Source organism: Microtus pennsylvanicus, chromosome 22 (assembly GCF_037038515.1).
Source record: "Microtus pennsylvanicus isolate mMicPen1 chromosome 22, mMicPen1.hap1, whole genome shotgun sequence".
In the NCBI taxonomy this organism is placed as follows: Eukaryota; Metazoa; Chordata; class Mammalia; order Rodentia; family Cricetidae; genus Microtus; species Microtus pennsylvanicus.
This window is the reverse complement of record NC_134600.1, coordinates 27,079,402-27,106,954: the sequence shown is the minus strand read 5'-3', so window position 1 is coordinate 27,106,954 and position 27,553 is coordinate 27,079,402. Positions and strand designations below refer to the sequence as shown.

Here is a 27,553-nt window from a genome sequence, read left to right as displayed (position 1 = left end):
TGATGTTTGAACTCAGTTTGATCAGACATAATAGATAAGACAAGGTGAGATTTTAATTTTTTGAAACTTTGCTCATAAAGTCAACAACTGTCTATTGGGATAGTCTTCCCTACCCACCATCCCTTACACACACACACACACACACACACACAATGCACAAATGTAAATAAAACACATTTCCACAAGCAACAGAGAACTAAGAGGAAACACCGTAGCCACAGTGACTGTCCTCATGAAGAGCTCAGTTTGTATGTGGAAGACAACCATTACAATTACTCATGATCAGCAGTACAAAGAAAGGGCTTAGTTTTATTAATTGTTGATGATCAAAACTAAAACTGTGGAGGTAGCTCCATGGATAAATCACTGGCTGAGCACCTCTGAGGAGTGTGGATCCCCAGCAACCACATAAACATTGGGTGGAAATGGTGTCCAGCCCCTAATCTCATAACGAAGGCTCAGGGTTCCACAGAATAAACTGCTTGACTATACTACCTGAATCGTCAAGCTGTCAGTTCAAGTGAGACACTCTACCCTCAATATATAAAGTTGACAGAGATCAAAGAAGACATTCGGTGTCCACTTCTTACCTTCACATGTCCTCAAACATATGTCCACATACATGTGAACATGTATACACACATGGCAGCGCACCACATGCACACACAAACACAAAAAGAGTAAAATAAATAAGCTTCAAAGCAAACGTTTCTCAAAGAAAATATTTTAAGATTTAAGCATTTAAATTTGTAACCTATTGTATTTCAGTTGTTGCTGTACAACATATAAGACTAATAGAAATCAAAAAGCATAATAAATACCCAGGCTCTTTTTCTTCCCTGTGAGAATTAAGGACAGAAATGAAAGAGAGTTGGCTTGGTAGTGAACTGGCGTGCAGAACTAAGTTTAAATGCCCAGAACACAGATAAAGCCAGACAGACTCGTGAACACCTGTAATCCCACAGCAAGATGGCAGACAGAGATAAGAGAATCCTGGGAATCTCGGGGCTAGCTAGTCTGAGGTAGGGAGCACCAGAATAACAAGATACTCTGTTTCAAATATGGGGAAAAGTAAGCACTGACCCTCATTGTTGCTGTTGGACACACACACACACACACACACCACATCCAAACTGCTGATCAGCTGTGCCTGACAAGGGAGTCTCATAAAGCACTACAAAACTGCCTTTTTTCCCCATCATTGATTTTCTATATCTTGCCAATGAAGCCTGTTCATACCTCCTTGAATATACAGTGAGCACAGCACTTTGACCTTCATGAGGTCCAGATAAAATTTCCTTCCTTCATTTTATTATGCGCGAGACAGACTGGGACTTAGATGAGATAACATCTAAGGCAAAGCAAGATCCATCACTAACACCTGTGGGAGCCAAAGGCTTTCTGCTCAATCAGTCCCAGAAGACAGCAGCAGGGCCCAACAGGCCCTTCTTGATGTCCAGCCAGGTTTAGGATGCTCTCTCTTCCTCAGTCATTAGTCCACAGCTTTTGATGCCTATGAGATGAAGAAGTCAAAGGTACAAAGTGTGCAGGGCCAAGTAAAGTCGGCTTTGTCCAGAACTGATCTAGCATTGCTGCTAGATTGGAGGTGTTCAGGGCTGAGTTTCCTGACGCCAATTGATCAGTCCTTTGAAGACTGCCCAGCTCTGGAAATCCCTCACTACTGGATTGGACCTGATTCTGGTGAACCATTCACTCTGGGCACTTATACCCTACTCACTTCACTGGCAGGCGTCTCCTGAAGTCCCTTAAATGAATGTTTAAAGGAGACCCCCCTTCCAGATTAGTAGAGAACAAACAGGAGGCCTCCCAACAGGCTAAAGTAGGCTAACAAAGGAAGGTGAGCCTTAGAAAACAACTTTCTCAGTCCTCACTCTGGCACCTTTGTGCACAGCACAGCCTAGAAGGTTCTATACGACCTGGAAGGCTCTATACAGACTGAGATAATCTGTACAGCCTAGAACACTCTGTACAGCCCGGGACACTCTGTACAGCCCGGGACAGTCTATACAGCCTGGGACACTGTATAGCCCGGGACACTCGGTACAGCCTAGGACACTCTGTACAGCTGGGATACTCTGTATAGCCTGGGATACTCTGTATAGCCTGGGATACTCTGTACAGCTGGGATACTCTGTACAGCTGGGATACTCTGTACAGCCTGGGACACTCTGTACAGCCTGAGACACTCTGTACAGCTGGGATATTCTGTATAGTCTGGGATACTCTGTACAGCCTGGGAGGCTGGAAAACTACAGCCCTGTACCCTGCACAGACTATCTGTGGGATCCAGACTTCCCAACATACTCTTCTGGAAGGAATAGGAGAATGCATCGCCAACATATAGAGCTCTGGAAATCCATCTCATAGCCTCCACATTTTCCTCCCTCAGCCTGCTGAGAGCATTTTACATTCCTCTGTAATGAAACACAAAGCAGTCTACTGAACCCCTAATTCTAGGAATACATACCCAATGATTTCCTATAGAGTAGAACCCTATTATTGGCATTTTCAAACTCTGTTTAGAATACCCCTAAATCTATCAACTACCATTCCCTGCCTCTTTCCATTTCCTAGATTTTTATTCTTTCCCAGAGCATTCAGGTTGCTCCATTCTAATCCAGCACAGGACACCTGACAACTCTCACTTAGGAATACAGGAATCTTGGCATTCCTTTACCTCTTAATCATAGTCCAAACAAGGACTAGAGTATTTTCACCTTCATATTATGTAATAATAATCAAAATTAAAATTCAGGGATGAGGTAAGGAGTTGGAACATTTTGGAAAAGGGTGGGAAAAAAATGAGGAATGCCTATAAGTAAATCCAGAAGCCTATAAGTAAATGTATTATATATACGTGTGCATATATGTATATGTATGTGTGCATGTATATATATATGTAGACATATATGTAAACGTATATATACATATAGGCATATGGTGTGTGAGAGAATAATTTTTTTCACTGAATTGATTAGCCAATATTATAATAGGTTTAAAAAGTTCTGTAGAGAAAGGTAATATTCACTGTGCAGATGGAGTAAATGAATGAGGGCTGAGATAATCAATATGCCAAGTGGTCATAAAGATCAGGCAGCCATTTGACAAACCCAGACCTGATCTTTTTGGGAAGTGATGTGAGAAGGACAAATACAACCAGATGGCAGTCATAAGCTGGCATTGCTTCTCACCACACACGCTCAAACAAGCTACGCATTCCTGACTGACACAGAAATCACAACGAAACGGGTGAGTCCCTGGAGATTTGGCATGTCGGAATGCTAGTAATGGTAGATAAGGGACAAGAGGGCACAGGAAAGTCTTTCATTAAAAATGGTAAGCTGACCACTTGGGTATTACTTGAAAAGATGGTAAACTTTATGTACCATATTTAAATCAACACTATACAAGAAAACAGCATGATAACTGTGAAGATATCAGAAAGAAATATCATGATTAAACATGGATAATCATCCAAACAAATAAACATAAATTAGTAAAGTTTAAACAAATTAGTAAAAAATATATATATAACCTGGAAAGAGTGACTGGAATGCTAAACTTATGTGTTTGACTTGGAAAAGACTTGATAAATATAAAAAATGTCAAACCAGAGATATTTAAGGATAGATGATAATTGATTAAAACTGGAGCCCAGTAGAACACATGAGAATGGGAGAAGTTAAGGATTCTTTATTTTTTATCACCATGTCATCTAGTCAGGAGTTGATGGTTAGCTCTATCCTTTGAGGGTTTTAATTCTTAAAATTCATACATCAATACATAAACCTTGAAAGCTAAGTCATATTCAAGTAAATCATCTTTTGAAGTCATGAAGGAAGCATTAAAGTTCAAGACTAATTTGTTTTCAATTAAGTATTCTATATGCTCATCAATCCAAATGTCATCAGTTAACTATAAACCAAAGACTAATAGTCATAATTAATATTTATAGGCTGCTTGAAAGGAATAAATTTTGACATAATTTAAGATATGAGCGATTTCTCCTAGCTTAAAGATTGCAAAGCTGAGATACTCTTTGTTTAAGTCCAATGTTAGAAGCTTGTCAGTTAGGAAAGGTGAAAAATAAGAAATCAAATTCAAATAATGTGTATCAAATAATTTCAGCATCCTCTTCCTTCATCATTTCTTTGTAGGTTACCAGGATGGGGAAGGAAATGACTGTCCCATAAAACCAAATTGATACCAGATTGGTAGTGTGCTTCACTGTGTCAACCACAGTTCACAGTAGACATTAGTGTGGTGTGCAGCCTCCACACAGGCTACAGAGATGCCATCAGTCCAGACACCAGCTCTTCCCTTTTGCAGGCACAACTTTTCCTTTTTAATGAGATAAAAAACATTGGATCTCTGTTACTCTTCATATCAACTGATTATGATAAGGGTCCTACAAATGTGCCATGATACATTCTGGAACGTTCCGAAAGGGACCAAAATCTGACACGATCGATTCCTCACTGTGTGCAGATTTTACCTTCACCATTGTTCACGTGTTTGTTCCTTGATGTTCATGAGTCTATTAAGCAGAAATCATTTAAAGTTGTCTCACCCAGTTCTGATAGGTTTATGCTGAATGTCACATGTTAAGTAGCTGTAATGAAACGCAAAGGAAAAGCCATTTTCTTTTCTTTTGGCCTGCATTTCAGAGATAAAAGGCCACTTAGAACAGGCACTTCAAACATTTCACTGTATAATAGCATTTTGTATATATTTTAATATCTCTAAGTTTTTAGACTTTGTGACATGCACAATGAATTATAATAAGCTTGTGTGTCTTATTCACACAAATATCAGCATTCTTCTCAGAGAACCAGTGCTGAAGTATTTCTGTAGTTTAAATGTTCTTGCTGGATTTTAAAAGAAAGCAGTTGCTTAACAACTTCGCATTAAATATCAAAGGATAATGTAGCATTTAAAGCATTCTGTTTAATTGTGTCTGGCTTCATATAACTCAGTCCTTGGTTAATACAAAGTTAGTACATCGGGATGGAAAAATTAATGAAATTGCAGTTTTGATATTAAACGTAATACATTTCTAATCAAAGAATGAAAACCTGGGGTTTTTTCCTTGACGATACTATCTGTAGTTTGCAGCCTATTAAAGCTTTTTCCGTGTGCTTTTTTCTCCTTTGTGCCTACGTCACCGATTTAAGGTGCTTATTTATTCAATTTTAAAAGGAGAGAAAAGGTTGTGTGAAGATCCTGCTAAGCACGAAGTAGGGCTAGAGAAATATTCATGGGGGAGTGACGAGGGGTGGCTCCTGAGGAAGGCAGAGTGGTGGCACCGGAGGATCAGAAAGAAGAGATTATCTCAGCACTTCCCTAGAATCTTTTTCTGCCTAAGAAATTTGGGAGAATGCGAAAAAGCAGCAGCCCAGCATTCTTGAAGGGGCGTGGCTTCTCTCAAGGGGCTGTCCAATCGAATTCCTTCAGAGGGAGCCATCCCGAGAAGATTGATGAGCGTTGCTAGGAAACAGGAGCGTCTCCCTCCCTGCTGACCCAGAGATTGTGCTGCACAAGCCTCCCCAGGGGCTCGCAATGTGCTGTTGAACCGCGTGTGGGGCAGAGCTGCGTACCGGCCTCCCTGGTTGACTCGCTCACACTGCTCCCTCTTTCGCGGTCTCCTCCAAGTGTGGTCAGCGCCTTACACAGGGACCACAGGAGAGTTCTTACTAGGAATGACTGTGGGTCCCTGCCCACCCGCGTGCCATCAGCCTTAGCAGAGCTTCAAACTTGGAGCCACCTCCCTCTCTCTACCTCCCCACGCCCCTTCACGCCACTGCTCCGAAATTCGCCGACCTTTGCATGCATTGCCTAAGGGCTGCAAACCTTGAGGCAGAGAAGCCAGAAACCCAGCCAGGCTTTCCGTATTGTAACCCTCAGGTCTAGGTACAGTAGCTCACGGAAGACTCTGCAGATACACCCCTATAAACGGAGGGAAGAAGGGGGGAGGAAAAGGAGAAAGAGAATGAGGAGAGGATGTCAGAAGGTCCGTGCCTCTCTGCCTGAGTCCCAATTAGACTGTTTCAGCCTGGCCAAGGTGAAGGAAAGTTGCTTCTCAGCCTAGGAAGTGGGTTTGGCTGCAAAGGGGAGGAAGGCGACTGGGCTCTGAAGCTCCCCTCCCTTCTGCAGAAGACCACTGGGTACCCTTCTTGCCAACCTCCTCCCGCTCTTCTCCTCCAGCCCTCCCTTTTCCCACTCCTCCTTGACTCGGAGGCCTGGATGCTGGGCCACCGGGCAGTGGTCCAGCGCGCAGCCGGGCGGGGGCGGGGGCAGGGGGCACTGTGACAGGAAGCTTCGCGTACAAGTTGGCCATTTCAGGGGCAAAATAAGTTCTCCCTTGGATTTAGAAAGGACAAAGGCAGCAAGCTCCCTCTTTTGTGTCGGATGAAGAGGACCAACCATGAGCCGGAGCTTGGGTGCAGGCTCACCGCCTCTACCACCGCGGTCAGCTCCAGTTCCTGCCAGGAGTTGACGGTGAGAGGTAAGAAGCCCAGAGGGGGATGTGTCCCTCTGGAGGGCGCCCAGCGAGGGCGCAGGAGCTTGGGTACGGCGTGGGGCAGGCAAAGCGGGGAAAGTTGAGGCAGAGCATGGACCGGTCTCTACATACCTGCCAGGGGTGGGAAAACGTGGGTCACCGGCGCAATGTGGGTGTGCGTGAGAGTTTGTGTGTGCGCGCGCGCTACTGTCCCTCCAGGAAGAGGCCAATTTCGGATCATAGATCTGCTACTAAGGAGCGAGAGGTACAGGGACTAATTGGAGGGATAGGTCTCATTCGCCAACCGCCTCCATCCAGCTCTGCGCTGGGCTCAAGATTCCTTCGCTTGGGGGTTTATAAGGCTTTGTGCACTGGAACTGTGTGTTAAGCGGCTGACACCCTGCTAGCTCCATGTGGGTGTGGAGGTTGCCAGGCGAGGTGGGTAGCGGTCAGCAGGACCCCAATGCTGCCAGGATGAGCTCCGCAGACAGGGGCAGACAGGGGTTCACCCCCAGGCAAGAATGCTTGGAAATCACCCCTAACTCGCTACCCTTTGCTCCTTTTGACTTGAAGAGGGGGGGGGACCAGACTCAAAGCCTATCTTCCCATTGATCCCGTTCTATTTTCTTATCTGACAGTGAGATAACTCGGAGAGGGCGGGAGATCCGCGGTCCAAAAATAGACTAGGTGATATATCCAATAAGCTGGTTTCTTAGGAATTTCCCTTAGATCTCCTTCTAGTTCCTCCAAGAGGTAACGAACACGCAAGTGTCTCTTTAAGATGAGATGGACTGAAGGGGTGAACACCTTCTTTCAAAATATCTTAGAGTACTGTAACATTTGAAGATAAATAAAACCCCACCTTTTTCAAGATGTGTGGTCACCGATTCAACTAATGAACTTGTATACTATCTCTACTCTTGTTCAAACAGTAATAGATATATGTTTATAGATACCCTGAATGTATACATACCCAATGTATTCATTCATTGGTACATTGCACGTTAAGATTTTTGTGAGTTGAGATTAGCTGGTTACTTAGAGTTTCTTTGCTTGAATTTCTTTGTGCTCCTGGTCTCCAGAAGTGCTCATTTGACTACTTTGTTTAGGAGTGGGTGTGGGTTATACCATTCTCTTGGACATATTCATTTACCTGTCTTAGTTTCTAGATTGACTTTGGTTTATCCTATCACAGTCTGAGGTTGTTGCTTGATGCTATTGTGTATATAAGTGTATTAGATGTCAGCATCACCCGAAACACCCAGATTTCCAGTACACTAGATGCCTGTGGATAGCAATCCCTACCAAAGGGAGTGAGGAAACTGATGAGGGTTCTGTACTGTTATTTGCCTTTTCTTCTTTTAAAACCAGCTGAATATAATTTGACAATCTTGAAGGTAACATGCAGCAGACCTTAGGAAGGTGGCATTTTCCTCTTTGTTATAGCAATGTCTTACGTTTATGAAGGTTCCCCACATTTGTAGGTTTGAGGTGTTCCACACCTTTAGATTCTGATTCCCCAAACAGGAGTACAAGGATATTTTGAATAGGCATGCCCTGGGCTCTCTTGATTTGTTTATATGCTAAGTGATACGTGAAGCGCTCATGATGCCAAAGGACTCAAGAAGAAATTTTGAGATGTATTCCCGCACACATACAACAAAGAAAACTGTATCTACACTCATAGGGGCCTAAAACAATATGACAAGACAACTTTGTCTTAAGTCCAACCTACTCACACACACCCAAAAAAAATGGTGCAAACATCTACCTCTGTAAGTTGTATCCTTACCAATAAATTGTGAAACTTAATGCATAAAAAAATAACAGTCAGTGCACAAAGGAAAGACCTGCTCCTCTATTCAGTATTTTTCAGTTATATGCCATCAGTACATTAAGAAAATGTGTGGATAGGCAGCAGATATTATAAATAATAAAAATATATACTACGGCATACTATGTGACTCACTCATTGTGTAGAATGGCTACCTTTAAAAAGTTACAGTGTACATATGGGGGAAAGTATAACCTTGTTACTTATTTCAACCTTGCCTAACATCAACAACACTTTTGATTTAATGTCATTGCCATTAAAATTGGTAAGCTAAACAAATGCAAAGATAACACAAAAATAAGTGATTTTTTTTAATGTTAGAATTAATATCTATGTTGAAGGAAAGAGCCAGGGCCTTAAAAGGTCACCTGTCTCTCATCTCTACTGTAAGGCAGGTGATCAATCAGAAACACACATTTAGTCGAGGATTCTCTAGTTCTGCAAGATTCACAGCAATAATAACTTACAGCTTCAGTGGAAATAGTCTCCTCTTCTTTCAGCTCTAACTTTATTTCAAGTTAAATGATCCCTTTCACTGTGTTCATTCTTGTAATCGTAGGTTCTGAAATGAGCCATGATCTTTTGAGGGCTCTAGCTAGTAGCTATCAAGATATATCCTAGTGGCTTATGCATGAAATGTTTCAGTTCGTTTTCTACTCTCAATATCATCCCAAGAAGACATTCAAGAAAAGAAAAAAAATATCTAATTTCTGTGGCTAAAAGAGGAGGACAGGTTACATTTCCCCGGGGTGGAATAGGGCCAGAGCTATAGAGTCAAAACTTGTCTTCTCTGGAGTCAGTTCCTAAAAGGGGGTTGATGTTTACACACAGTTGCCTCCCTTTTCTGTTTTATGCTAAGTTGACTGTTCATTCCCACTTCTTTTGAGATTCTGCTGAATGTATCCAATTCTACATTAGATAAATTTGGTGAAATTGCTCTCAAGAAGCAGTGTAAAATGACGGAAGATTATTTACTGAGGAGCACACAAAATGAATACAGTCATAGCAACTGAGACCACACAAACCATTAGATCATCTTCCTCCTGCCACCTCTAATGTAGGCTAGGAGCCTACAGCATTGCTATATTTTGGAGGGCTTCAGTCCAGTGTGATTTTTAAATAGCTCATGCAATGATTTCTTCCAGATTTTTATGGAAACACCATTTCATATTGTAATGGTTCTCTCTATTAAGAATTTTGTGGCATTCGGCCTAATTCTTCCATGAGTTTGATTTACCTTATTGCTAGGTCCTTATCATTTACTTCTCTGGGCTACTCGACCCTCTTGTATAAATTAAGGTCATAATGCAACATTTATATAGGACTTGTAAAATGCATGCTTATAAAAGAGAGCACATGGTACCAATTCTATATCCAAATATTTGCTCAATTATATATATATACATATATGTATGTATATATATACATATATGTGTGTGTGTGACCATTTACAGGTATTTGTGTGGCTATATGTCCTCACAATCTATCTGATTGCCCTAAGAGAGGAACTTGTCTTTGCTGACACTAGTGACCTACGTGAATATGCAGATGATCTTGTCTAAGGAAGCTCTGAGTGGTTGCACATTTGTGAGATATTTTCATTGCAGATTTGTTGTCAACAGAGCCCTGTCACCACCCACACTGCAAGAGCGTTTTGTGACATGCTGGTCAGATGCTCCAATGAGCCCAAGAAGCTGTTGTCATGCAAACTCAACTACTGAGATGAAAGGAATTTCCATAATTAATAGAATGTGCTAAGAATGTAATGGTGTATGGGAGTTAGTTGAGTGTGAACACAGCATAGTAATTCTGTTAGAATTTTCAGTGGTCCCTTCATATTGATACAAACTAAAAAGGCCAGAATTAGGAATACATTATTCAGAGTTCTTTATCTTGAAAAGTAAGCTCACATCATGCATATACCAACATAAAATATATGTAGGCTTAAATGGAGGAACCATATGTGAAGGTTACTTTAAAAATAAAAAGCCTGAAATAACTATGAGGCGGGCGGGGGAGGGGGGGGACAAGATTTTATTTTGTTCACTTAAAATCTGGTTCCCAGACATCCTTGTGTAGGCTTCTTTAAGATTCTCCAGCAAATATCTCTGTAGCCTCGCCCTCCCACTCAATTGTTTCTCCCAGTTCCAGGCAGTGAAACACAAGCTTTGCTAGACAGCAGAGGAGCAAATGGCTAGGAAGTCCCTTCCAGGGTACCCTTGGCGAATCCAGCAGTGGCTGACTCTAAATGAGGTGAATCAGCAGCCAAAAGCACAAAGTGCTGCCGTCTTTCTACCTTGTGGGGCATCAGACTACACAGAGACAGCCGTGCAGACAAAGGGAGCCATGGGGACAAGGACCTCTACAAAGCTAACTATAATATTAAGGAAATTGAGTTGGATTGCATGGAGCAAACTATTTTAAGTCAGTGTTGTCCCTTCTGAAGTTGTAAAATGTGTTTATAGCGCCATTCATCACATTGTGGCAAGTATCCTCAAAATGATTTTCCCTAGACACAAAAGGAAAATCAATTTTCTTGGTATAGGAAATGTAGGCCATTAATATACTTGTGATTTCACCCTGGAACCAGAGAGGGACTCTAAGAGGGGATGCTCCACATAGACTTTGTTTTCTTATCAAATCAGTAGCCCTGATACAAAACCGGAAAATCCCCCACGGTACTTTACACAAACACACCTAGAAACTGTTCCTATGTAATCCATACAAAGTCTACACCAAGACAGCATGTTTCCCAACAAAGCCACCTGTGAAGATGGTAACTCCTCAGAATGGATAAGCCGTTTTCATGCTTAGTTCCTTGTCAGAATATACTTTTATTATCATTGCTTTTTTTTTTTTAGCAGAGAGAAAGCCATTTGGACAAGCATAGATATTCACTGAATTTCAGAAATCTTGAAACACAGTTTTTAAGAACTTACAATCAGTACATACATCACAGGATTACTAAGATAACAAGTTCTAGACAAGGGATGAGTTTTACAGTTTGTGGAATATTTTTGAAGAAATATTAATACAAAGACTACAACCAGAAAAGTCAGCTATTAGGGAACAAAGAAAAAGCAAAACCAAAAACTGATGAAAAAGTATTTATTAGCATCTGTTAAGAACAAAATAAGATTTAGAGTATGTAGTGAGGGCACAAAAGTGTTCAAATAAATACAAAAACGTACAAGCATATATAAAGTTGAAACAACTCAAAAATTAACTGTTAAATCTTTGGTTAGAATATCATAAGGGGCAAAGAAGATGTTTGGTCCATAAAAGCACTTGCCACTCAAGCGCAGGTCCTGACTTCCCAGTACTCACATATCCCAGAGCAGGGAAGGCAGAGATGGGGATCCTGTGCCCCTGCTGCCCAGTCAGTTTAGTCAAATGGGTAAGTTCTGTGTTGAATGATAGACCGTTCCAAAAAGTGAGGCTGAAAATTTTTAAGGAAGACATCAGACATAGATGTCTCTCACCCTCCACACAGGTATGCATGTGTGCACACACACACATACAAATAAATTCATACCAGCACATACATGGGCACACATACTCACAAAGACACATGCGCACAAACACACAGGAAAAAGCAAAAAGTAAAATGGTCAAAATTTTTAATCAATTGAAAAATAGTAATATGCTAAAGCTAAACACATACTGCTCAAGTAAGTACTTAAATATGTGTAGAGCCACAACACCAATCTGTCCCTTTGTTAGTAGTTCATCCTCTCTCTCTCTCTCTCTCTCTCTCTCTCTCTCTCTCTCTCTCTCTCTCTCACACACACACACACACACACACACACACACACCTGTTTTTTCTAGAAATAGTGTGCTAGATTCTGCAGGTAGACAAAACCAATGACCTGTCCTAATAATAGATCATTATTGGCCAATGGTCCTGTGGTAAGGACCTTCTATAGCGTAATTAGGACTGTCTGGTTTATTATTACAGCAGTTTGTTGATTCAAGAAAATATTGTGGGCGCCTTTTGCCTAAAGAAATCACGGTTCAATAGATACAATCTCTTGCCCAAGTGCAGTTACTAAACAAGAACCCAAACTTATTTCTAACTCCAAGATAGACTTCGTGGACTATATTGTTAAATATACTGCCACCCAGTTTGCTTCCTTGCCAAGCTTTCTTTCATTCAACAAGTCGTTTTTGAGATTCAAATGAAGGGGCATGATTCCAAAGGAAGGAAAACAAAGAGCAGTGAATGGGACCCCGGAAATGTCCTACAGGCCAAAGACATCATCTACCCCTAAACAGAACCCTTCCCCAAAACAAGGAAATACAGTGGAAGAAATAAACTGAAACATTATTTATAATTAAATATGCCTAAGGAAAAATCAGAGAACTGCAACTATCTAGGAAGATGATAGATTTGTTAACAAGCTGAGAAATAAACACCAGCTCTGAAAACGTGAAAGAAATAAATTTCCCGGGGCCTGATTTCAATGAACATCACAGTCTGCAAAAATAAACACAGTGACGAGAATGCACTCCTTGAAAGAGCTAGGAGGTAAACAGTCTTTCTGCCCTCCAAGACGAAAATCTTCCTGTGTCTCTCCTCTTACAACCTAATCATTTCCCCCCAGAAAGAGCTGGAAAAGGTTCTGTAGATTAGTACAACTTGGATCAGGTTAATCTTTCCAGCTGGAATAATAACAGTTCATCTTTATGTAAGTCTCGGTATTTTTATGCACTGGGATGTTAATCTGTAATATATCCAGCAGCCTGCATTTGGAAGGGCAAAGAGATTCTCACTTTATAATGCACCAGGAATAAGAGAAGTAAAGTGGCCTGCTCAGTCGATAGGGCTGCCTTGTAAAAGATCCCATCTCAGATTCTTTGACCTGGGCATAGATTTACACATATTGCTGTAACACTGAAGACCTGAGACCTGAGTCTTCACTCAAAGATCCTTCTCAGATTGTGATTTACACTAAGATTTTTTTCTGAAATTAGGGGAAGGAAGGAAGGAAGGAAGGAAGGAAGGAAGGAAGGAAGGAAGGAAAGAAGGAAGGAAAGAAGGAAGGAAAGAAGGAAGGAAAGAAGGAAGGAAAGAAGGAAGGAAAGAAGGAAGGAGAGAAGTAAGGAGAGAAGGAAGGAAAGAAGGAAGGAAGGAAAGAAGGAAGGAAGCAAAGAAGATACTCCAGCTATCTTGGATATCCCAGATCTGTCCCTCCATCTGGTGGAAGTTGCTTCCTCCGATTATTAATAATACATAGCAGATAGATCACTGGTAATATTTTGTATTTTACTTAGCAGTTCCAATACACCATATGTTAGTGAATACAGCATAATGGAAAAAATCTTTCAAAAATATGTCAAAAGACATGCCAATTTGAGAGATGGCAATACAAGGTCAGAAACAGTTGGAATTTGTATCTGCCTCAAGGAGAAAACGAGATCTGAAGGAAATAATTAACTGTTTCTATTTTGAAACATCTCATTTTTTTCTGAACAAGCAGAGACCCCCTATTTGCTGATTCCTTAATCCCAGTAATTTCTGTCAAGCTTGGGGATAGTGATGGCCAGCCCACTGATGGTAAGCCACAGTGTGAGGCTTAGACCCAGTTGTCCAGTGACTAGTGCCTGCATGTTGAAAAAATATTTGAGTAATTTTTAAAGCTCTGCTTTCTCAAACTAAGTCTTCTAACACCTGCCTTGGTTTATGCAACTCTCAAAATCTTAAACTGAAGTATCTCATTCAAGAAGCACAAAAACACACATCTCTACATCCTCCTGTGTGCACAGTCTCAGAAACAAAACTGAGGCATCAGGGTTAATTTTCAGAAAACTAACTTCACCCAGCCTGGTAGGGATGTTTAAAGAATATGGAGTTTTGCCTTCATCACTGTTCTGTAGAAGATAAGTCACCCTGTGGATCTGGCTTCATCAATGCTCAGAATTCGATAATTTGGAATGAGGTAGACCATCACTTGAACAACTGAAGTTTTTTCCAAGAAAAAGATTAAGTGATATTCGGCACTCATCCTTCCCATGGTTCTAAGATCTTAAGCTATGACCGCACTGTGTGTTATGGAACAGAAACTGGTGGCACCTCACATGGAAGAAGTTGGAATGTCTCAGGAAAAGGAGAGAGGATATCAATTCCACTCTCTGTCCTGTTCCACAAGGCAGCCACTTGCTACCTCTTCCACAAACAGGACTTAGCAAACAATTGCCCAGAAAAGCTGACCTCAGAATCACTTTAAAATGAAGACTATTGGGTAGACACAGCCCAGACTAGCAGAAACTAATACAGTTAAAGCTTGGGTTAAAAATCTATAGACTGACTGGGCTTCAGGTTATTTGTGAGAAAAGTTCAAGTTCAAGAAGCATTTCTCAGTTAGTATGGTCAGGACACTATAAAAAAATACCATAAGCGGCAAACATTTCTGGACACTAAGGACTCCAAGGTCAAGCAACAAGCAGATTTGGGGTGCAACTTCTTCCTAGTATGATGCTATTAGGGTGTCCACACATGAGAAGGAGGAAGAGAAAACTGTTGCCTGTGCTTACCAGTCCTGTCATGAGAACCCTGGCATAATACAGACATTCAAATCTGTCTCTTCAAGGCTCTCACCTGCAGATACTATCTTATTGAAAGGTAAAGATTTAGCGTGGGAGTTTTGGAGTACTTGGATTTCCAATATTCAGTACATATTGATTTAGCATGGAATAACGGTCCTACATTCTGCCAGTTGCTTGTACCAAATGATTTAACACATCATTCTAGAATAATTAGATTAACCAGTTGTCTAAATTCCACAAGTCAATTATTTATTAATTAAGTTCAACTAATAGAGCAGCTTCTGGGAGTTATATGAGCAGGATGAGTATCTAGAAATCTCCTATTTTCATCGCAAAGGCAATTCTGTTACCCGCAGCAAATTCTTATAAAATACATCAATACTGGCGAGCCATCATCTTTTCTGTAGGCTTCACATTAGAAAACCTCTCGCTTTCTTTCTTTATTCTTCATTTCTTTGCTATGATACTGAGAAGCAAAACTACTGACATTTTACATAATGCATTAGTGAAAACATCATTTCTTTTTCGAAGATCAGAAACCTGATTTGCCTCTGTCCTCTTCAAACTGATGTGATCTGGATGGCTATATTTTTGCAATCTAAAGGACATAGGAAAGCATTGCTTTGCCCTAATTCTCCACCCCCCTTCAAATTTGCAGGGCAGCAGGGGTGAGGAGAACCTCATTTGGCAACTTACTTTCTCCACTCAGCTTCTACTGATTTCAAGTGAATGGTTGCCTAGCTGAGGTTGGCAGACCTCACAAAAATAGTTTCCCAAGCAGCGCTCAGAACCACATGGGAAAAATGCTGAAGAGAGAATGTTGGATGGGCAGCAGAGGGTGCAGGGGCCTCAGACTGGGGTACCAGGTTTTGCTCCCAGGGAGTCCTCACAACTTTGCCTTCACTCAATTTCATAAAGAAAGCAGCAGTAACACCTAGCCCTGCACGCTTTCAAACATTCTTTTAGCCTGAGAATCTCTGACATCACAGTGTTTGAAAGTCACATTGCCCAGCTTTCTTGACCTTTTGTTGATTACAGGGCCACCAGTTGAAGGTACCACTACAGGAGGTTCCCTACACATCAGGCTTATAAAGGCAAAAACCATCATCATCCAAACCATTTCTTTTTATCATAGTTACAGATTCCAGGTCTCAAGGATGTAGTTTACAATCTTGGAATTGCCAATATAGTTCACTTCTGGTTGCTCTCCGTTGGTTACTTTTTCATGACAATGTGTGTCTTCATTTGTACCACCGTCCAAACAAAGCACAGCTAGCATACTTCTTCTCTCAGCCTTCATCAGCATTTTTAGCATCTCCAAAGCTCTCCTCTTTACTTACTTGTCAGACTTTTAGTTACCATCCAGAGATAACTGTATACTGGAGATACTGAGATGCAGATACTAAACATGATGCGACATTAAAATCAAACAACAACCAAAAAAGATTTGTGCCCAGTGATACCAGCCTGTAATCCTGACTACTCAAGAAGCTGAGAAAGAAGAAATGAAAGTTCAGCATCAGTGGAACTATAAAGCAAGTTCAAGGCCAGATAAACAACTAAGCAAAACTTTGTCTCAAAATATAAAGGGGAAAAAATGTGCTAGAGGAGGAACTTAGTCTCTTAGTTAGATTTCTACTGCTGTGAAGACACACCATGACTATGGCAACTCTTATAAAGAAAAAAAAATTAATTGGGAATTACAGTTTCAGAGGTTTAGTCTATTGTCATGACACCAGGAAGCATGGTGACGTGCAGGCAGACGTGGTGCTGGAGAGGTAGCTGAGAGTTCTCCCTCTGGATCTGCAGGCCATGGGAAGAGAAAGTGACACTAGACCTGGCTTGAGCTTCTGAAACCTCAAAGCCCACCCCACGTGACGCACTTCCTCCAAAAAGGCCACACCTACACCAACAAGGCCACAGCTCCTAAACGTGAGCCTATGGGGGACATTTTTATTCAAACCAGCACACATAATAATACAGAGCTTTTCTTAGCATGTGTGAGCCCCCAGGATCGATCCACAGAGGCATCCTCTCAAAAGAGAATCCTAATAAATACCTGACTTTTCCCTTCCATTCCTAGGTTTTCAGAGAATTAAATGGAAACTCATTTAAAAATAACTTCCTGCTGTCTTCCTCAATGCCAACATCTGCTTTCTGTTTTCTCCCAACATAGGCCTTGTACATCAGCACAGTCAGAACTTCCCTTTGAATGCATTTTCTTCCTCCGTTCTACAAGCCTATATTTAAATCTAATTTCACAATCATCAAAGTCTATGCTGTTTTCATCTGTCTTATCAAAGTTTTATCCAAAACATCTACACAGTCTTACACAGGCCTGAATAGTCACATTTTGGCAGACATAGAATATAGGCAGAATAATAAACTGAGTTTATTTTCATTTCTTTTTATTTAAAATTTATTCAGTAATAAATGATCATGTAATAAAATAGTGAGAAACCTTAACTCCTAAACATTCTTCATTAAAAAAATGTGTATGCCTAGATCAACATAATGACTGAAACTTTGAGCACTATAGGGAAATATTTGTCCATGATAGCAAGCGCATATTTTGGGTTAACACCTGGAAAAGCAAGTAGCACGCTCCCAGGGGTTACCACCCTTGCTTCTTCGTTGCTCTTGCTGATGCTTGTTCTGACATCTGCAAAGTTAGGGGTAGAAGGCAGGGTGGGCAGGAGAGTGTGAGGACAAAGTTCACACCTGGCCATCATAAAACATTCTGTGAGCCTAGATTTTTAGGGTTAAGTCTCTGAGGTCCCGAGGATGAGCACTCAGGCTGATGGGAATTCCTTTCCATTTCTGAGGCTTCAGCTCCTACGTCGCCCAGCACAGCTTTCTTTTGTCGAACCATACCTCCTCAGCCCTTGCTCCTTCATTCCACTTTACACGGTTCTCATTCTTGGTGTTCTGGTGTCCGTCCAGGCCTTAACTTGTGTGCTGAGTTCTTTTCACTTATGACTGATCCACAGGATCTGTCCAGTCAACCCACAGGAAATACTCACATACTGTTTCAGGAAAACTCTTAAGCTTGGGGACCTAGGCGATATATCAGCATCTCTCCATCCCCAATCTTCTGCTATAGCAGCTGTATGGCTGGTGCTTCTTGTCCCTCTGTGTTTCCCAGATTGGAGCAACACTAACAACTCGGACAGCTCCTATGTTCTTTGATTCCCATAAACATTGCACAACGTTGTCTTCTGTAGGACACGGTTAGATGCATTACATTTACTTCCTTGGATATTTTATTTGAAATTTCCTACTTGGTCTGTGTGACCAAGTACTAATTTTGCAACAAATGCTTGCTAACCATATATGCTTAGTAGCACGTATTAGAGTGAAAAGATTGCAAGCTTTTTATAAAAATGTATCATTATAATTTTTATTGTTATCATGTTTATTATACAAATTAGAGGGTTCCGTGGGATATTTTCACACAGCCATACTTTACACATTAATGGAATCCATCCATACTTCCTCCTTTCACTGCTCACAACCCCCTACCCTACACTCAAAGTTCTTTTTAATTTCTATAAGAAAATAATAAATAGGGGCTAGATATGAGACTTGGTGGCTGAGCACTTACTCCTTTTATAGAGGACCAGATTTTGATTTCTGATACACACATGGTGACTTACAACCATCCATAATGGCAGTTCCAGGGCATCGAAGGCCCTCTTCTGAACTCTAAGGCAGTAGGCACACATGTACATAAAACCAAGAAAAACACTTACCCACATAAAACAAATAAACCTTAAATATGTTAACATAAAATTATAACTTTATAAATGTTAAAGAGGTTTTATAGAGAGATTTCTCTATCAAAGCTTATACAATGTAGAGAGGAGAAACTTAAGATGGGTTTATCTTAATGATCAGAAGACATCTCGTAGCCTTTTTTATAAGTAAATTTATAATAATAAATGGAACATATAGCAATATTTAATAACTATTTCATGAATGGATAAATTCTATTTTAATTTTTAAATTTAATCAGGAGGCACATTCCATGCTAAAATATTGATGCAATTTCTGCCCTCCATATGTTACACTTTAAAAATAAGAATTGTTACATTTTTAATTTCAATCCACAAATTATGCTATTTTCCTAAAGGCATTTTGCATCGCTAGCAAAATAACTTCATATGAATATTTTAAAATGTCATGAAAAAGTGACATCAATCCAATGATGATCTTTAAGTGTCTGCTACTTTCAAGGCATTAGATGATATACTGAGGTCAGAGAGAATAGTACGTATGCATGTACAAGGACCATAAAATCTCACAGGAGACCAGCAACATATCCCAATGTAACGAGGTAATAGGAAAGTTTCGGGTCTAGGCTCTGAGGGCAAGAGAGTCATGATACTTCTTCTTAACATAACTTGCATATCCTGGACCCTGAAAACTTGTTCAGATCTCGAGAAGGGGAAATCACACTGTGAGCTTGTGTAAATTGTGGAAAGCCTGGGATTTCCTTGCATGAGCTGGCTTAGTTAAAGGATAGGACACGTGAAGGGACCGTGTAGAAGGTAAAACTCTCACCGAAGATGGAGCAATGGGTAAGATTTCTCCTGTAGGCAGAGAGGAACTTATAACGGCACTTGTACAATGATATCTGAAAGCACACTATGAAGATAAATATGAGGAAATAAAGGTTTGGGAGGCAGGGAGATGAGCTGGCAGATTCTGGCCACACTCCAAGTGAGAGGTAATGATGGCCCAAACTAGGGCAGTGGCAATGGGAATAGGAAACAAGAAATGAATCTAATAGACATAAAGATGAATCGTGCCTCATAGGTAGGAATTAGCTGTTGGGTAAGAAACAACAGCCAAAACAATTAAGCTAATCATTTCCCTTCGCAACCACAGAAAAGAGCATGCTAGATCAAGTCCCTTGTTTAATAAAGAGAAAGGGAGAAAAATTTCTAAAAGATCCTTTTCCAGGAACCGTGTCAAAGAAGACCAAAGGTAGCGGCACACAGGTGCACGGCCGGCACTTGAACTCAGATGTGGGATTGTGAATGAGAAGCCAGCCCCAGCTGCACAGGAGACCCTGTCTTACAAGGCAAAACGAAAACGACAATTTAAAGCCTCTAAAGATGAGACAGAGGTATAAATCCAGCATGCCTGTAAAACCATGACTTGTTAACACTTATGCTGAGAGAATCGCCATTGTCTTTCCTGAGGGCTCTGAAAAGAGCCACTTACAGGTTTATGAGGCTCTTGTCATCAAGTGCCTGGCTGTAGCAAAACAACAAAGAGTAAACCAAATAAATCACAGCTTCTCTAAAAATACAAGTCTAGATGTCATTTCCTGCTTAGAAGCCTCCAAAGATTTTTTTTTTTTTTTGGCAAGGTTCTTGGATATTCACAACATTACTGACGTGTCTGTCTGGATGTCTAACGCTTTCCCCTCACCCTTCTTGTTGGATCCCTGTCGTGCATCTCCCTTGGCAGCCCAGCAGCCTTGTAACCAGCCCCTGTACTGACTGACTCTCTCTCTCCTCTCCCTCCTTTAGGTTCTGTTAGACTGACCTCCTATAGCAGCTAGTTCCCTTGCACACTTCAGCTTGCCTTCCCTTCACACTCATGTGTGATTGTTGATCTCACCACAGGAGTGGAACAGCTTTTTCACAGCTGCTTCTCTGTTACCCAGAAGAGCAAATACTACATAGCAGAAGATCAATACGCATTCACTGAATAAACAGAGTTATGGTTAATTAAATCATTCTGGGGCTCATTTTTACCCATCTTTAAAATTGTGCTATTGAACTTTGATATTTCTTTTAGCCATGCAACTCCTATAAAGTAAATTTTGTCAATAAAAAAAAGATAGAATTCAGCATCACAAATCTGAATCAGGAGTTGTTATACAGAAAAATGATTGCTATATATAAATTTAAATTTTAATTGCTGTCCACTTATTCAGGTTACTAATAATAGCCAGAGATGTTTCATTGGTCTTCAGCTGCCACTCTGAAAACATCCTATCTGCTCAGTTCCTCTTAAACACTGAGGTGTGACTAATGAGACACAGAGAAAAATGACCATAAAAACCGAGAAGTTGAGTAAATTTTCCAAAATTTGTCTGCTTCTAGTCGTATTGGTCTTCTTAAGTCCAATTAAGAAGTCCTATTAGACTTCTTAAGGACAAAAGTACGAGAGAATCTAAGCAATTTTTAAAAATTTATTTCCATATTAAGTAAGGGGGAAAGTTTCTGATTCCTTTTTGTAAAAGAAAAAAACAATCAATGTATGGCTAGGATATGTATCTGCCCTGCTTCAGTCACCTGTCTGTCTATCCCAACAGGTGCACTTACCTGTCACTAAGCCTTGAACCAATCTGTTAAACTGAGTTTACAAGTCAAAACGAAAGAGGTTCTGAAGAGGTCATTACAAGAATACAAATCAGGGGAGGCAACTTTGAAAGAGTAGTAATTTCCCTTCTTGAAACTGACCTTAAGTCCCTAAGAAGAGAACAGAACCACTTAAAGCAAGCTTTGCTCTCTGTTCAGAAGTGATCGTGCATTAATTGTACAGTTTAACTGAACTTTGCTTTTCTGTATATCCTAGGAGAAGATTTCTCACAGGCTGAGGAACTTTGCACGTTTGTAATACGCAGTCAGTATCGAGAGATAGTGCTTGGCACCACATGAGCTCACAGAAAAGCCTCAGTTCCCAAAACTAACAGAGAGGGAACGTGAACTCAATCACGGTCCAGCAAAAGGAAGAGAGAGGAAAATAGAGAGAGAATTGTTTAGAAACTTTGTGGCCATCATTTGGTTTTAAACAGTCTCAAAGATTCTTACTGGTGTGAGAATTCTGACAATAAGCTCAAACTTGCTCATCGATGAAAACATATAAAACTGTGGCATGTATACTTTCATTGACATGACTATAAAAGCATTTAATATAAATTTTATCTATCTCTGAGCATTAACTGGGCTATGCAGCTATAGTGAAGAGCAAATATGAGCACTTTCTGATATATTTCAACATTGCTATCTATTAATTTTCGTGTAAAAGTAAAAGCCTACAATTCTATTCAAATAGGGCATTGCCATGAGTGGCCATACCACAACAGTTAATATTGCATACATTTTAATTAATATTGTTAATAATAGTCAATGCTGGCCTTACCTTGCTAATTCCCTAATTTTGGGATTCCCTGAAATCATGAATGGAGGGAGGCCTAAGAGTTTCCTACTGTGGACAGATGATGCACACAAAGGAACCCCTGAGAATGGTGTCATTAAGGGCTTATCACATACAAAGTCCTTCTGATTCATTTAGCATACTATGCCACATCTACCTGTTCTTCCAGAGGTGTTTATTCACACTTGTGTGTCAAACTTGTCATTTGTGCTGGTAATATAAAATATGGCCTCAAGGAGTTCATAGTCCCCTGGAAAGCAGGAAATAAGGGATGTATGGGGCTCACTTGGTAATAATAAGCTCAGTACTTGAAAATTCAGAAGATGCTTGCCTGCATCTAGACTCAGAACCAAGTTTTTTCATGTTCTTTCCTTGGGGTTTGAAAACAAAATGCATCATTATAAAAATAAAGTATCTTGAGATGACTTTAAAAAATTGTTGTCAAGGAGTACTGGAAAACATGGAAGGGACCTATCAAGTTTTTCATAAGAAACAGACAGTTTGCTTGTCAATGTATTTTTTGAAAATTACAAGATGTATTTTTTAAATGGCATCAAAAACATGAAACCAACTAATAAGTCAAATGAGGCTAGAAATAATCATCATCTAGTAACTGATACACTATCTACTACAGTTCTTCTATAAAGTATAATATCCATTAGAGATGAGCCAGTAGAAAGAACTATATCCAATATAATCAATAAATGTGGGTATAATTGCTAATTATCAATAACCTTTAACTTGCAATTTTAAATTTAATGGTAGACCGTTCATTTTCTAGTAGCAGACCATTTTATGAACAAGGTAATTTGGGGTATAAAAATATAAATAAGGAAATATAGAGGACCTGTGACCAAGGCTTCAGATAATTTTGAAAAGACAGTATAGACAATTAAAGTTTTAATCTTAATATACCATGTTTCACATGATCTGAATATATATATATATTAATGTACTCATTAAACATTAAAAGTAATAGTCAGTGAGGTAATTGACAAGCCTATATAACATGGTTTCATGAAAACAAAGAAAAGGACATTTCCAGCAAAAGATAATAAACTATACAGGCATTGATGAAAGAACATTAGGTGAGAAATTTGATAGGGTCAAAGCAATGTCTTTAATATCTTCATGCCAAAATTTGATGGGATCAATGTGTTCATTATCATAAAAGTCAATGGAAGCTACATAGAGTAGTGAACGTGGATGCTAAAATGAAATACCACACAAGCTCAGAATTGAGTATAATAAGGGGTTGTTTATTTAGGGGTACACTCATAGATCACAGTCCTTTGCACAAACAGGGAACAGAAAGCAAGTCCAGCAGCTAGAAGGAGAGCGAAAGTGTGCATTACATCCACATTTATAGTATAAGAGGCCATGCCCAACTGGTCAGGTAACTTAAAGGCTACTGGCTGAAGGATTTCCTATGGCAGAGCAGGGTGATGGAAAACTGGAAGATTGAGAAGAAAGTCAGATTTGAAGAAGTAGGCACAACTCTTTCTCCTTAAGTTGGTTTTCAACAGTTGCAAATAAATGGGATATCTACAGAAAAATACAAGTCAAAGGAAAGTCAATAAATACTTCTTAAATTTGACTGAATTATATGTGGTATGTTTTCCTGAAGATGAGATTGAACCACATGAAAAGTCAAGGTAAGAGCAAAAGAGTTTTCTAAGACGTTGTTTACAGTGTTTTGGCTTTAGAATAATGGTAAGTATATAACACTCAAAGCATGTAAAACTTTTTGCCTAGAGGAAAGGATAGTGAATCATCAAATATCTCAAAGAATATACAGTTATAACTGTAACACAAGTCAGGAAAAAAAGATATGCAATACTGGGAGAGTTTAATGGCAAAGAAATTGGGCTTCCATGAAAAAATAAAAACTGGAGACTTGGGAGGTGTCTTAGTCAGTAAACTGCTTGCTTGTCAACTATGAGCACCTGTGTTCAAATTCATAGCACCTCCATAAAAAACTAGACACGGAAGCATACATTTGAAGTCCCAAAACTCAAAAGGAAAATCAAAGGCTTTTCCCTGATGCTCTTGGGGGGTTCATCTAATTGAATCCATGGACTCCTGCTTCCGTGAGAGACCCTGCCTCATAACAAAGTGGAGAGCAAGTAAAAGAGGTATGAGATGTTGACTTCTAGCCTCTACATACACACATGAACATGCATGTGTATTACACAGATACACACCAGACACACCCACTCACTAATTACAACTGCATATGTAAGAGTAGACTCCATAAAAGGGGGAAGAAATCAAGTTGCATGCAAAAGAGCACATAGGCAGAATTATACATCTTGTGTAAGAAGAAAAATTTTAAAGCTGGAAAACAGAATAGTGGGCAGCAATGCATGTGTTTTATTCTAAAAGCAATCAGAAATCATTTAAGTGCTTAGGAAAGGAAGATGACCATTTATTCATTTATTTAAAATAATATAACATTCATAGGTATATGAGAAATAAAGTGAGTTTAAGAATCAGAATAAATACAAATGAATTAATTGATAGCACAGAGTCTAGAAAATCTTATATTAGGAAAAGTTGGTTATGTTTGAAATGATGATGAGTGGATGATTTAAAGAAAAAAATTAGTAAACAAAAGTAGAAAGGATTTGATGTGTAGAGTATGGGCAATACACATCACCTTGACTTTTGTACAGTTCCTTGTGACCTATACAATGAATCAGTCAAGCAATCTAACACGGATGCCTCTTTTAAAAAGAGAGCTCAGAATCACTTATGTGTTTGAAGTGCAGATCAGATTCTAAGCATTGCTTATCTCAATTGTTTTTGACACTCCAAAAAGAAACAAGTCATTGTTGATGAATCTCCATTGTGTCCTCGGGATTTGGGAACAAAGAGTGCATTCAAAAGCTCTGTTAGGCTCATCCAAAAGAAATGAGAAAATCGTCTCTGCCCAGTACAGCCTGCACAGCTCTGGTGCAAACAGATGAAGGTTGCATTTGGCAGAGAAGCCCATGGGTGGTCATTCACCAATACAACTACAAGATGCAAATGCACACTCACCTTCTCTTAACATGTTGTGCCAGCCAAACCACAGCTGTGCAGAAGCATCAACTTCACTCTGACTTGAGTTTGTGAGAGTTGAGAGGGCAGTAGCAGCATGGGCTTGGGAAAGACTAGGTACCTTCATTTATAAAACAGGAAGCAATTTCTCTACAAATGTGAGGAGCTCTCTTCTTTTCTTCAGCTTTCTGGGAAGAATGGCTAAAGCTAATTTAAGTCTTAGAACATAAAAGTTCTATTTCAGGCACCACTATTGATTGTGGTAACTGTGACACTCGGCTTAGAAATATTTATTTTTCATTAGTCAAACTTTATCTAATATATGAGGAAATATATTGCACTAGAGTTCTGCTTTCTCCTACTCTTTCCAAACAATGCATTCGAGAAAGAAACTTGATGAAGTAGGGGAGCACCACCCTTGGTGCCAGGAGAACAGGACAAGAATCCTCTGACTATCTCTTGTAAGGTATGTACATAGTCTAAGATGTATCAGATTTCCGCAGGCTATCTCACAGTTCTGCTCAGAACAAAGACAATAACAACTATGAAACTGTCCAGTAGGGCTGGGCACTTGGTAGTTCTTCACTAAATTTTAACTGAACCCTAATAAGGTTGAAGAGAATCTCCAACAACATCAGTCTCCACCGCTATACATTACCTTTCCTCTGATCATAACAATATCTTCCAATCAGTCATATTAATTCAACCCTTTCTGTATAATCCATATGGATGTTAATTAAAATACCCCACTAGTCAATGCTTTCAACTTATCCTTATAGGATTTTAGATTTTACTGTGAATTACACTCTTCTCTATCAATCATTTCATGTATTTCTTTTTGCTTCTGAAGCCTACATGTGTGATCTAAAAGTTATGGAAATGAAACTTTCATATTAATTATTTCTTGGCATAGGAAAGCCAAACAATGCCGAGATTTTCCTGGCTGTCTGCAGGCTGGAGCTTTAATAACTTCTGCACTGCGGGGATTACAAAACTGAGGCGAATTTTTAAATGTTAACTCAACGTGTCAGACGTTTGCTTATATTCGGGAAAATCTTGGGAACAGGTTGGAGGACTGCACAGCAACGGGGGCTGTGAGACACAGTCTTCTGTCATTCACACTTTATGAATACTCTTACCCTCTAGTCGTTTTTATCTATATCATATTGTAATCTTAGCTTTCTCGGAGCCTTGAAGTTAGAAATAAGAACTTGATGTTAGTGTTAATTACAGGAACGAGTTGAAATGTGTTTTAACAAAAGCATGAGATATTGAAAGACAAATAATCCCTGAGAGGTTCTTCAGCTTCACTTAAGATGTAGAAGAATCACCGGGCAGTGGGGGTGCACGCCTTTAATCCCAGCACTCGGGAGGCAGAGGCAGTGGATCTCTGTGAGTTTGAGGCCAGCCTGGTCTACAAGAGCTAGTTCCAGGACAGGAACCAAAAAGCTATGGAGAAACCCTGTCTCGAAAAATAAAAAATAAATAAAAAAAAGATGTAGAAGAATCTAGGACGAAATGTGGAGCATTAGTAACCAACTTGATAGAGAAAGAATCTTTTGTCTCAAACCAAACCAAAAAAGACTGATTAGGTTCCCTTTTCTCTAGAAGATGCCTTGGTCCTTGAGGTCCAAGGAAAGCATTTTAAGAAATCATGTTGCCTTTTATAACCCAAAATATGACTCTGCGAAACATATGTCTGTCAGACTTACTATGCTTCACCCTACAAATACTAAAAGTCTTTATAGAACTATTAGGTTCCACTATTAAAGTTCTGTGGATTATCTTCAACATCATCTAAAACCTTACATATGCTAAATGAGAGGTTTATATTTAGAAATGAACACTCCTGTCTAGAAGCCACCTTAACCAGACCTGGATCTTTTGCAGTTTCTATTTTCTTTCTGATTCACATGCTGTGATTAGCTCTTCAAGCTTCTGAATCTTTTTTCTCTCCAAATCAATTGTAGTGTTCAAACCAGCTGTTGGCCTTTTTGTGAATAAGAAAAAAATGACTTGTTTAGAAAGTCTGGCTTACTGAAAAGGTAGATTGAGAAACTGATGAGCTTAATATTGATTCTGTCAGGTAAATTAGGGGATTCAGAGACACAGGTCCTGCTGGGCACCCTTACCTGCTCTCAACTCCTCCATTTATTCCACACGAGTACCTGCTCCTGGCAAGTTCTCCAGTTGGTGAATTTCTTGCCAAACTCCACATCAGATATTTTGTTGTATAACTAAACTACCCAGAATAAATCTTTGACGCTGAGGTTGTCATAGGAGACTACGAAATAATATGAGTGGGAACATTTATATAAAGCAGACTTCTTTCCGGAAGTTTGATCTTATTTTCAAGCTCAGTACCTCTGACAGGAAGAAGGCAGCAGGAAGCAAGTTATCAAATCAAAGACTTGTAGATCATCTCTATTGCAAAT

The 27,553-nt window shown here is 39.8% G+C and overlaps 1 protein-coding gene across 2 annotated transcripts in view; it reads left to right on the top strand.

The window, feature by feature from the left end:
• The first annotated feature begins 5,579 nt into the window (after positions 1-5,579).
• Positions 5,580-27,553, top strand: part of Grm3 (glutamate metabotropic receptor 3) — a 209,929-nt gene continuing 187,955 nt past the window's right edge. The window contains exon 1 of one of the 2 annotated variants that reach the window (XM_075956362.1): positions 5,580-6,526. The gene's annotated coding sequence lies outside the window, so the exon portion shown is untranslated. The remainder of the gene's footprint in view (positions 6,527-27,553) is intronic. The other variant, XM_075956363.1, reaches the window with a different exon arrangement.